This window comes from Lagopus leucura, unplaced genomic scaffold (assembly GCF_019238085.1).
Source record: "Lagopus leucura isolate 7727_CA_CO unplaced genomic scaffold, USGS_WTPT01 Super-Scaffold_73, whole genome shotgun sequence".
In the NCBI taxonomy this organism is placed as follows: Eukaryota; Metazoa; Chordata; class Aves; order Galliformes; family Phasianidae; genus Lagopus; species Lagopus leucura.
The window spans coordinates 87,610,095-87,623,552 of NW_024962252.1; the positions used below are offsets into that span (position 1 = coordinate 87,610,095).

General features: G+C 43.5%; 1 protein-coding gene across 1 annotated transcript in view; it reads right to left on the reverse strand.

Annotated features, from left to right (window-relative positions):
* TTBK1 (tau tubulin kinase 1) overlaps positions 1-13,458 on the reverse strand; it is an 86,677-nt gene that overhangs the window by 16,327 nt on the left and 56,892 nt on the right. The gene's annotated exons all lie outside the window — the stretch shown is intronic.

Genomic DNA, 13,458 nt, shown 5'->3' on the forward strand with positions numbered 1-13,458 from the left:
ACCAAGCACTTGCATCCCACACTGAAATATGATGCAAGATTATCTGATGGAGGTGTGGGAAGGAAGTACATTAGAAAACAAGAAAAAAACCAATATCTTTCCATGCTTTCTGATCTTCAGAATCACATTGCATTCTACTGTTGAGCTATCTGGCAAAACAAACCCAAACTACCAATGGTTGTATTTTAATTTCTTAGTTTTATTTACTTAGAATCACAGCACCAGACTGAAGTAGTGCATTTTAACTCTGGAGAACAACTGAAGTTCCTGATGATGTGCAATCAATCAAAGAAATGCCTCAACTGTACTGGTTATATATAGGGCCCCAGTGTCCTGACCATTTCCAGATTGTGAAATAATATTCTGTCTCCTGAAATTCTCGCTGTGAAATCAAACCCTCATGTCTGACTTCATCCTGACATGTTCCATAAAGGCTTTATGTGCTGCACGCTTCCTCCAGCATGTCAAGCAGCAGAGAAGTGGCTTGCAGCGATAATAAAGCACTTGGGCATCTTTGGGGTTAGGAGGCCATAGGAAGGTGTGAGTACTGCAGCTAAAGTGAGGTGTTTGTCCTGGCTTCGTACCTGATTGTAGAATGCATCCACTGCAAAATAAATAAGTAAGTATAGAGTAAGAAGCTGTGCACTTTGGGCAGTGTAGTTAGTGACAAAGTGATACCAAGGCCTGGCGATGTTGTGAAACAAAAGACAAATGAGGTAGTTCAACACTCCAAAGCAACTCTTTGGAAGAAAGGCTTCAAGCACAGGGCAGAAAAATTTCCCAAATAGCATTTGTTTCATTTTTCATTTCAAGCTGCTCAAAACCCAGAGAAGCTATAGAAGAAAGAGTATGCTAGTTGGCTTTAGAGTCCTCTTTGGAAATGAAATGCCATCTAGCCCCTGAAGAGCCACTCAAACAGGTTGGGGAAGCTGCTGAGAGCTTCTGACAATCTGTTTGAAAGAGTATGCCTCCTTCCAGGAGTCCTATATGCAAAAAATACACCTAAAACAAAGGGTTTTCGCCTCAGAAAAGAAAAAAGGTTGATGACTGGCTCATGGAAGCCTTGTCATCTAGCCCTCAGTCTGGCTGCTACAGAAGCTATCAGAGAGAGTGAGATGCCAAACAGGATCACAGAATCAACCTGGAACTTGTCTGCAGCAACAAGATGCTTAGATGCCTATCACCAGTGGCACAGTCCAGGTAAGGGAAGAAATGTCACCATGTGTACCAAACTGAGCAACACTGATTCCCATGGAAAAAATCTGCCATTGTGTGGTGCTTTCAGATGAGACAGGCAATGAGGGGAAACACCAGCGAGTTCACGTCTAGAACTGATGAACCACGTCAGCACCTACATTTTCCCTGTCCTGGCTGTTTGAAATATCCTAATTACTTCTACTTGTATTTGGATTGCTGCTTCAGTTTCAGGGCAGAGAATGGGAGCAGCCTTTTTTGCCAGCTCAGAAAACATCCAGTTGCAAGAGTTTGCAATTTAGTGAATTTAGTTTGCACTGTAGTGAATTTGCAATTGGAATTGAGACATTTTCTCACACACCTGGCACACCTTTAAATAAAACCTAGAGACTAACAACAATAAAATTGGTTCTTCATCATCTGTTTATATGATTTGCAATCGCAGATGGCAGCTGACTTTGGGGAAAGAGCTTTCTGAATTTAGCTGCTACTCCTGTACACAGTGATTTGGGGGTGTTTGCTAAATCCTAAGAATTTCAAAATTTGAAACTTGTGAAATTCCATCCTGCAAATGAAAGGTGTCTATCATTACTATCTCTGAAATCAGGCTGCCTTCTACTAACATGATGGGTGTTCCTCCAGGTAGAGCTGCAACAGCTCCAACTGCCAAAATGTGCCATTTTTCCCTGCTTCATCCAAGGAAATCAGAGAGGGAATACAAGAGGCTGACTGACTATTAAAGCATGGTCCAGCATGAAATCAGTAGGAAACTGGTACAGCAGGCAAGAAAAATTCCTGCTTTCCAGCTCTTATGAAGAGAAAAGGTAGAAAATAGTGGAGAGACCCAGAGATGTAATGAAAGAATGAGGGATAAAATACCAGGAATGGCAATGAAGGGAGCTGATGAGCACATGAGCAAGTGTGATATGCACTTGAGACTGGAAGGTCAAAACAGCTTTGCCACGTGAAGAAGAAATAGGATAAGCAATGGAAAACAAAGAGGCAGTTGAATCTAAGAGTTTCTCATAGCCTGTCACTATGCATGAAGTCCACTGGCAGCTCAGGGCTACCACTGAATGCTACTTTTCTGCATCCAGATTCACCGTTGAACAGAAGCTAATTTGTTGGCAGGCCAGCAGCAGCAATGGACAAGAAAAGGAGTCAGCACACCAAGTAAAAGGAAAAGGACTGAAGGAAAGATCTTCCCTTGGAGTCTACACCTGTGATGCAGAAAGGAAAGGAGCAGTCCTAGCTGGGAGGCCCCAGGGACCACAACAGAGCCCAACAAAGACAACTTTTGGGCCAGTTTGTCCCTTGCAGATGCTCAGCACTGGCAAGAAAGCATGGGAATGGCAAAGTCAATGTGGGCATATGAAAAGGATACTCCTAAATGCAGACACAGCAGCAAAACTGCCCCTTTGTCAGTATGGTTTATTTTCAACCAAGATGCTTCCACCAAAACATTTTCCATTGGATGTGAATTTGTGGTGGCAGAACTGAATTGATTCCAAGTCAGGAATCACAGCTCTTCACTCCAATGACTGCCATAACTGCTGACAAAGCAATCCTGCAGCATTACAGAAAGCTTGCTTTTTTACCATTTTAAGCTCAGCCATTGGCATTCAATCAATCCCTTGTCACATAAGTGCCACCAAAGATAAATCTCTCAAACACATTAGTCCCTAGCCTTCTGCCTGCTCTGCCTGGCTGTGAGCTGCAGGACACAGCATGCTTTGTCCAGCAGCTCTTCACCTGCACGTTTGCTGTGCCAGGAGGAACGCAGAGAAGTGACTCAACAACTCAGGGACCAAGCAAGGAAGGAATGAGATTGTTGCAGGTACCACCCAGGAGCTTCACTGCCAATTCCTCCGAGCTTAACGCAAGCATTCACAGTATTTGCACAAGGATCACATCTCATTAGCTCCTCCCTGTGGGAAGCAGGCTGGGAAGAGCGATAAATCGGAAACATCTCCCATTCTGCATAGGAAGTGAAAGGAGTCGAGGAACCAAGATATAAAAAGATGGCTTTTGCAAGTACATGAGACTGATGTGCATTTGCTCACTGACGTAGAGCAGGAGATCCTAGCAACCTGTCCTGATGCCAGTGAACTCCTGTATGGCAAATGCTCACTTCAATCCTCATTTTGGATTCTGAGGAGAACAAGTACTACATACAAGTGGAAGCAAAACCAAGAACATTTCTTTCAGAAAGGAAGCCCTATTTTTAAGCATGAACAAAAGGAAAAGGAAAATAACTATGGTAACAAACTTTTCAGCCCGTAGTCCCATAATCACATTTATCTCTGCTGCCCTTGGCTTGCCACTACTACAAGCTGCTCAAATATACAGGGAGCCAGAACAGCAATGAACTTAGCTAAAAAAAAAACACCCAAAACTAACCCAAAACCTTTCTTTCTCAGCATGTGGGTTCGTGCACCAGATGGGGGAAAGGTCTGAAAGGGATGGAGTGGGGGTAGGAGGGTCCCTCTTAGAGAACTGGCACCTCTCTTCCCTTAACTTGACCACAGAAGCAAAGACTTAACGGAAAATGGTTGCTTGCCACTTCCATTGCACTACTCACTTGTTGGTTTTGTGTGGTTTTCCTTTTGGCAACTGATTTTTGGATATATTTACATTTATAATTGCAACCATTATAAATGTAATACAACAAACAAATGCGATAGAAATGTAATCTGAAGAGGGTTTTTAGAATTGCACTGTAACGTTCTTTAGTATTCCAGTATTAATTTATTACAGTTCCATAAATATAAAAAGAGAGCTATTTTCACATTTCTTTAATTTGCCAACTGTTCCTCGATAATATGTGGATTCCACAGTAATTATTACAGCATTAGATGAAGATGTTAAAAAAATAAGCAAATGGACTATTTTAAATATTCTTTTCATACTACTGTAACATCAGGATCTCACTCATTAGCACCAATTAATTTATTTAGAATTAAATTTTAATGTCATATGGAGCACTGAGCATGAAATAAAGCTTCCCATAACACCCAGGCCACAACAACTCATCCAACAGTTCTACCCCAGTGATGGTTGTACAGGATTGGTTTAGACATAAACAGCCCACCTTAGAGAATTCGAATAGGGGGAATTCAGTTTGCCTTTTCATAATATGCACCAATGATTTGTCACCAATGGACTCTGTTTTCAAATGAGCATCTTGCTTCTATTTTGATTATTCTTACTTCGTCTTCCAGCAATCAGGTCCATGCCTTTGCATGGCAGCTTAAAAACCCATCTTGCTCTGTTCAGGTACTCCTGACAGTGAGCATGCCATGTTTTAGTTTGGTCTTCAATGGCAGACTGCATGTCTTCAAACTCATTCTACCAGGCAGGTTTTACAGAACCAAGTAATTCTTGTATTACTTCTCCCTTCTCAGGTTTTGAAAATCTTATTAAAACTTTTCCATACAAGACTTGGGTTCCATGCCTGCCATTGATCTCTGCTCACATCTGCCTTTTCCTGCTGAATCAACAAAGAAGTGCTTCACTGCTGCCACCCCCATAACAGCATTCTGAGAACTCACATGCAGCTAATTATTCCAGCCAAATCCCTCATCATTTTGGGAGACAGCACCTCTGAAGGCACGGCTTCCCCTGCTCTGTGCACATGACCTATATTCTTCACACTCTGAAGCACAACCCTGGCTGGATGCAATCACCAGTCTGAACGCAATCAAATTATGAGGCAGTCCTGATCCTACTGCAGAGCTGGCCTGCCAATATTGTTTTACCAAGCCATCCATTTTCCTGCCACTGCAAACCTTCCGTCCAGTGATTTTGCTTTTTCCTCTTGCTAGCCACTTGAAGGCACGGAGGTGCTGAGCTAAGGTCAGAACCCCAGAAGTGCTAATGAGAAACATCCTTGCTTGTAAGAGATACCAATATAGAAACATATTTCTTTTGGTTAATTGGCTTAAAATTTATTCATAATTTTAAGTAGAAAAGTTTTATTGAAGTCTGTATAAATAAGCTATTTTTTTCAATCAGATTTCGGAGCTTAACAGTTCTGTAGCCATGATGAGTAACATTAGATAGATTACTGCCTGCTAAATTTTAGGTACAGAGCCATTAAATGGCTAGCCACTATTTTGACCAAAACTGGTAGGTCTGAGTTCATGAAATCCCAGCTATTCTGTTTGCTCTCCCTTTTCACTGGTAAAAGTAAAATGTGTTCAGTTTCTAGTTTTGTTCCTATAATTGGACCCTAAGAGTGAACACCAGCTTTTTGGAAACTATAAACTAATAATTATTAAGAGCTACAGAGCTGCTCTTTCATAAGTTCTGTTTTCTCTGAAACCTGCTGCTCTGGTAAAGTCATCTTTACTGAACATGGAAAAAAATAAAATCAGAGCAGAGTCTGCTTCAGGAAATCATCACCTCTCATGTCACTTTGAGAAAAGCGAAGCCTTGCTCTCTGTGGTTTCTGTGCTTCGCAAGAAAAGAACAGCCAAATAGGATTAGGCTACAGCATAATCCAGCCTAAGCATTTCTGGGAATGGCTAGTGCCTTTTTTGTTGCTTTTTTTTTTAATAATAAAACTGATTGGCAAATTGCAGATAACAAATCTGGCGGGGCAGTAAAGCTTCCTGCTCACTCACATTCATGGTGCAAATCAAAATAAATTGTTGCCACTGACTCACAAATGACTGTGGGAAGAGATTGGTTATGCCAACAAGCAGGGAGCGCTGCCTCCATCTTCATCCCCCAGCATGGGGATGCTGTACCAGCAGGCAGGAGGCACTGAATGTCCAGCTTGCCTTAAGCAGATCCTGAGCCATGCTGAGCCGTGGGGCCAGGTCCTAAGAGCTCAGAAAGTACCATTCCACCCTGTCTGAGGTTACACTGTCAAACTGGTTTATAGAGGGATGAATCTGCTGTTAAAGGAACCTCAGGCAGGGCAGATATATTCATGGAAAATGGTATTTGGAAGGAAGTGTTCACTGTAACTCAACTGGAAACAGCCTACCTACATGGGTATACGTTCGTGTCACAAATCATCAGCTTTCTTTCAACAGCCATATCTATCTCACACCATTTTCACAGTTGAAATTTCCCAGTGTTTTCTTGTCTGCATCCTGGGCTTATGTATTTTGTGCAGAGCATTTTCTTTTGGACTCACGTTTTTCCTAAAGTCCTGAGCACCACCAACAATCCCCCTCCTTAATATTCACATCCATACTGCCTCTTCTCCCAGGATACCAGACCAAACACTCGGCTCAATGGCAAACAGTTACAACATTACAGAAGTAACTTCATTACAGAAGGTCTTCATACAGCCTGGTGTTTCACACTGCAACTATACTGAGAAGGACACAATATCCCCACAAAAAACTTGGGAAATAAAGACTTAGAACAATTCTGATCTTCCTTTGCCTTTGAGATTCAAGTTTAGGCAAGGGCTGCATGGGCTTTGTGTACCAATGCTGAGGGCCAGTTGGTTTCTAAAGTGAGATCTATTACCATAGGCATTTCCAAGCATGGCCAAGGGGCAAGGCTGCTCTGCCACTGAAAAGCTGCAGGTGCCTAAAGTTTCTGAAATTTAGAAATAGCATAATATACAGCTGGATCAGTAAGAATAGCCCTGCCATCCAGCTCTTGACAGTCAGTGCCTCTCGGGGAAGGCAGGTGGATTTGGAGCAGCTTAGGAGTGGAGAGCAGACACACAGATCTGCTAACACATAACAGAGGCAAAGCCAGAGAGACAGAAAAATGCAGTCTCTGTATGGAAACAAAATCACAAGAAAAGCATGGGGATTTCCAAAGGCAAAGCAACGAAGAGATACATGATCCTAACTCCACAAGAGGGACAAATCCTGAGGTCCTGCCTCAGGTGAGCTTCCAGTGGGAGTCTACCTACGCCTAGATGGAGTAAAACTGCCTACAGATGAGGCCCGGTGTAAGATACCAACAAAGATGCTCGAACAGATGAGGAAGGCAACGCTTGCTGATACCTCCACGATCTCTTCGCTCCCGTCATAACTGGACAATGTTTGTGGCTTGATTGCGTGTGTTCAGTGAGGCAGCCCTGCACTTCCTACCCCGCTGCAGGACGCACAAGTGAGTCTCTGAGATGAGCCCTGGCATCCACTTCTTTAACACATCACACGTTCACCATGTGCGTTCTCATCTTCAGCCGTGCTGCAGCCCCTTGCCCAGGTTGCTGGGAGGTTTAGAAAGGCGGATGTTTTCAGTCTCTGTGGGGTCTGGTTGCGGGGGCTTTGGAAGTTACAGTACCTTAGGCCAGTGTTGTCTGGGATTCAATATTGCATTAAGTGGTGACACATTGTGGGCAGGTGGGATCTATTATTGCATTATGGAGGCTGCTGCTTCCCTGAACGGGCTATGTTTTGTGTGTGAAGCGGGCCCACACCTGCTGGAGCTGGGACCTGGAAATGCGGAGGACGGAAGGCATGAGTCTGTGGTTTCCTGCCGTGGGGGGCATGTGCCTGCGGTGGGGCATGCGCACGGGGCTGCTCTCCGCTGAACGGCTGCGCTGTATGAAAGTGCCACCAACGTGAGGGTAGTGTTCTGTCTCCAGGGTTGAGGAGGAGAAAACGGAGGACGCCAGTCTTCTCAGGGGGCTGTACCTCGGGAGGGAGTGCTGAGAAGGCCTGTCCTCCTCCAACTGAAAAAGACCAAGAAGAGTGGAGGAAAAGGTGTCAGGCAAAGACTTGACTCGCCCCTGGTTTGTGATGCGCATGCTGCAGATATCTTCGCTGGCGGACGAAAAATGCTTTTGCTCTAAATTGGGCTAACTTACTGCTCTGTGCCTACAAATTCTTAGGGATCCCATGGGCACCATGGGAGTCTGCAATTATGGGGGCCTGGCATGCTCTCCCCAGCCACATGCGACCGCGAGTGACACCAGCAGTGTCAGGCTTGCTGCATATGTCCCCTCCTCTGGCTACTGGAAATGTCTCTTCAGGCCACACGCCTCACCACTCTGGCATCACTTATTTGATATGTCATTAGACTAGTCATACATCCTGCACATAGACAACAGGCAAACTCTGAACACGCTTGGAAACCATGTGTATGAAAGAAAAGGTGAAACACTCAGTGCTCAAATAATTATAGGTATTTAATAGTGAGAGTTTCCCAAGGACTCCTTCAGTGTATCTTATTAACACCCACTCCAGGGATTTGCAAAGGCCGCTCTGAAGGCTGTTAGTAGAGTTCCCTTTCCTCACGCTGACATTCCTGCCTTCTACTCAGTACCTGCAGGGGGAGCATTAGTGCTTCCAGTTTTGGTAAGCAGAGGCAGCAGCTGGAAAGGCAAGGCAGTGTGTAATTATCATTCAGTAAGAAACTGAAAACATGGAGCCACAGGAGAGGAAGAGAAGATGTACTCTTAGGTGTACCAGGTGTATCCAGGGATGGCCAGGGAAGGAAGGAAAGTGTACTCACAGAGGGCAGTGTGTGTGCGTCACGATGAGATCACAGTCCCTACCTTCCCTCTAAGCATTGAATGGGAGACAGAGGCAGTACAGGAGTGATTTCAGACTTTTCACCCCGAAAAAGCTAAGCAATTTCTCTCCTCTCTACCTGTGCAGCAAAACCAGTGCTTTCACGGCGGTTTCCAAACCTGCGTTTCCAAAACAGACCATTTTTCCTGGAATTACACGTTTCCTTTCAAATTAATTCCCTTCCTCATACTTCATTTATTTTCAAGAAATCTCTGTAGGTTTCAAAGTACAACTAGGAAATGTGAAAAGGCAGTATTTTATTTTCATAAGCCAACACTATTCTCATTAGCCGACTAGAGATGTTGCCCTTGCAAATTATACGAGGAGAAGAACTGAACCTCATCCAGTCTCATATCTTTTCTATCACCTTCAATATCTTTGCAGCGTTTTGAGGCTGATACCTTATCTTCATAAGAATATGAAAACTACTCAGCTTGTGGTGGGCATTAAATGTGAAAAGCAATTATTCACAGTCCTAAATGTACTGTACATCACTGCGCAGATCAGACTCTCAGATAATAATAATGTATAATGCTGTCACTCAGTATCTGAGACAAATTCTAGACAGCAACTCTAATTTCGGAAAAGGACAATCATCTCTTCTTTGTGTAGATGGCATACAAATTCAGTCCTGGGTATACTGTTTGTAGGCTGCACAAATACGTACACAGAATTCTTATAATTATTACCTGCTCCATGCTAAGCATACAGTATGATTTTCACTCTATGTATCATACCAACATGGTGAAGCCTTCTCAGCTAAAAAAAGGATCCAACTATCCAACTATCTCGATGGACTTCCTTTACAGCACAGAACCAAGGACCTTGCCCAGGCCACAAAGGGGTAAATTTCAACCCCTCGTCACCAAGTAAAATCAGACATTGCTGCCTTCTGGCAGAAGCTGAGATTACAAACATGCCACTTACATTAATGGATGTCCTAATGCTTGAATTACACAGTCAAAGCTGAAGGTGCTGCCCCTCTTCATTTCTTTGCCCTTGGCAGTCAGGCTGGACCACCCTCCATCAGCCCTATCCTCTTCTGTTTGGACAGGAGCAGTGTGACATCCCTTAGTCCCGGAGAAGCATGGTGTTGACAGAGCTCAACAGACTTAAGAATAAGACATTAAACGTAATTACCAATTTTCTGCAAATGCCCGTTGCTCACTACTGAGAAACGGTCCCACAGATGTTGCTGTAGAATGAAAAGGAAAGCAAGACACACAGCACCTATTCATACCTCACTTCCTTGCTGCTTTCTTCCCTTGCCCTACCTCCTCTGCTCAGAGCTGTGAATCTGACATTGTCAGATTGTTTGTCATCTCCTTCTGCTGCCTCCTGTACTCTGGGAGTGCTAAGGATTTCCCTCATCACTGCTCCAGGGTCTGTGGTCAAAGAGCTCAAAATGCAATCCAGAAAATGTCCTGCTCAGCTTTCAGTCCCCAGTGCAAATCAAACGAAACTTCAGGTAACAGATCCAGGGGCAACCTAGGACACTACAACACATGATTCATGACCAACACATGATCCCTGTTTTGTGAGACAGCCCTCTCCTATGTCTCTGCCTCTTTCTGAAAAACAATTGCCACGACCTCAGATCAATGAAGGAAAGCAGCAGCACACAGGGGTCACCAGCAAGGACAGGGCCTTCCATGGATACCAGGCAATATCACAACTACTGCATCCTTCAAACAAGGTGATGATGAGGTTCAAGAGCACGAGGGCACTGGACTCAACGCCAGAACAGAGAATTTTCTTGGCTCAGTGAGGGTTTCAACGCAGATTTTTACAGAATAAAGTCAGTGACAACAGACAACTCCCAGGTGAAGACAGGCCAATGTGTTCTAACTGCCTCCTGTCTTACTCATGTTGTACCAACATAAGTCTTCATGTTCAGCACACTTGTGAGATCTCTCAGCAAAGATGCCAAGGGTGGGATACGATTGAAAGAGTTTCTAAGTTTCACAACCACTGATTTCTTAGGGTCAAGACACAGGCAACTTTAAGAAAGTCCATACGTGGTATTCTCCTGGCTGTGGGAGGTTGGCAGCAAGAGGAAAGAGATCTAACATTTATAAAATCCTGTCCAAGCAGGATTTTATAAAGAATAATTCTAACAACGTGGCTAAGCTTGTGAGGAAATATATCAGTGGATCTTATATTGAGATCTTAACTAAAGGATAAACTCCTGGCTCCAGAAGATGGGACTGCAAGACACAGTGTAAGCAAAGTACCCTGTGAGCTCCGCAGAATATATCCAAGAATAGGTAAGGAAAAGTTAATTCAATCTCCCAGTGTTGCTTCACACTTTTGTACTTCTCCGATAGAACATCACTTAGGCAGGAATGTTTTAGGTAAAGAGCCTCAAAACATTTTCTACAACACCAGTTGGTCAAGCAGCAAAGGAGATTCAGAGTAAAGAAATACTCATGTGTGCAGACCTATAGACAGAAGCAATGGATAAAACTTTTAAATGCATGAATGTTCATATTTCTTCCCAATGCAGAAGGCAGAGGTAACTTGCCATCTTTATCAAGTATCTGTGAATTTAGTCAGCATATTGAAGAACTTGACAAATTTTTAAATGACATTGCTAAGTGTGGACAAAAACACTTCTAAAAAATAACAGAAATCTTGCACCAGAATTCATGTGCAAACAGAAGTGCGAGTTCAAGATCTTTCTACGCATTAGCTATTTCTACAGCTTCATCTGCATGTTAGCCTGCAGACATAAGGTCTGTTACATAGTTATTACAATTCATATATTAACAAGCCTAAATGCTCTGTTAAGGAGCTTGTTGTATGCTCAGCGCTTCAATAAGTGGCACACAGACAGAAGGCCTTGAACTAGCTACAGTTTCATGACAATGCTGTTCTGCTTCTGTATCAGCACTTCCCTTGAGACTATGCTCTGTTGTAGCTGTCTCATCATTTGAAAATAGAAGATACCTAATATATGAGAATAGAGAATTACAGAATCAACTAGGTTGGAAAACATTTTCAATATCAAGTCTGATCATTAATCTGACCTAGTGAGTCCCACCACTACACCATGTCCCTAATGCCACATCCACACATCTCTTCCATACCTCCTCAGCCAGAAATTCTCCCAGGCTATTAAAAGCCTTTTCTATACTTCATTTTGCCCACAGCACCATTCATTCATATTGTGCTCCCTCACACACCACAGTTTCTTAAGGACACCACTTTCCCTCACACTTGCAGTATTTCTTACAACAGATTCAAACGTTTGAACAAACATCTGAGCTGTAGATGATGACAACTTGGGAAACTGCACTCTAGTCAGCTTGGAAAGGCTGTGGAGCAAATCTTCCTGGAAGCTATTTCCACATACATTAAGAAAAAGGGAACTGGGAGCCATCAGCACAGGTATACGAAGGCTGAATCCTTCCTCATGAACCTGATAGATTTCTGTGATGAGATCACTGGCTCACTGGGTGAGAAAAAAAGGGAAAGGTTGTTTATCTCAACTTCAGCAAGATTTTTCACGTTGTCTCCAAAACATCCTCAGAGACAAAATGATGAAATATAGGCGAGATAAATGGATACTGAGCTGGACTGAAAACTGCCTGAACTTCCAGTCATTGGTGATGCAGCCCAGGGGATGATATTAGGAACACTTCATTAGTGATTAAACGATTGGACAGACTGCATCCTCAGTTGATAGCAGTTTGGTACAGAAGTACCTGGGGATCCTGATGGACACCAAATTGAACATGAGCCATTAGAGTGCTTTTGCTGCAGAAAAGGCTAACTGCTTCCTAAGCTGCATTAGGAATGCTCCAGTCAGGTGGAGGGTGATGGCCGTTGCCCTCTTCTCAGTGCTGGTGGGGCCACACCTAGAGCACTGGGTCCAATTCTAAGCTTGGAAGCTATTAAAGATAGTCCAACGAATGATGAAGGGGCTGGAGAATCCTTCACTGGAACAAAAAAATTGAGAGAGCTGAGGCTGAAGAAAATGAGGCTCAGTAGTAACCAGGGAGTATTTCAGAACTGAACAACAAAGAAAGGCACAGACTGGTGGAGAACCAAGGGTGTCTGATACATTAAGTGACCACCCACAACCACATTATCTATCTTTAATGAAAGGAAGTGAATTTTCTTTTTTTGCCTGCTAGGGTGACCTTTTTTAAAGCATCATTATGCTGTGCTAAGCAGCCTTCCTGCTGCATCATACCCAACTCCCTCAGTCATTTCACACAGCACTTACTATCCTTGCTCCAGCCTTTTTTAGCTATGTAAAATATGCCAGTGAAGCGTCCCTGCTGGTTCTTACCAGCTGGTTTGTGCCACACTCACTGTATTATGAGCATCTTGCACTCATCAGTTTAATAAGAGTACAGAACAAATTCACACAGAAGCTCTTTCAACTTGCTGGTCCTGCCTATGCAATTCCAGACATCTAGGCCATGCCAAATATTGGCTTTTTACAGTGAACACCTCCGCCTCTATTTTTTTTATTTTTTAATTACTCTCTGGGATCCAGAGAAGAACAGAATCTGGGCAGGGCTTGTGCAGAAGGATCCAATCCTGTGAACACTTTCTGAGAGACCAAGGCCAAGAAGGAATGGAAAATGGAGCTACCATCTTCCAGAGGTGAACAAGATTGCAAAGGCACTTACCATGAGAGCGTATTTCTGCAACATGGTCTGAGACTCGCTTGCTGTTTCCTTCACTTATGGACTGCATGTGCATGATAGATCTTCACTAGCATACAAACTCCAGCTCCCAGGAGAGCAATTTTATAGGT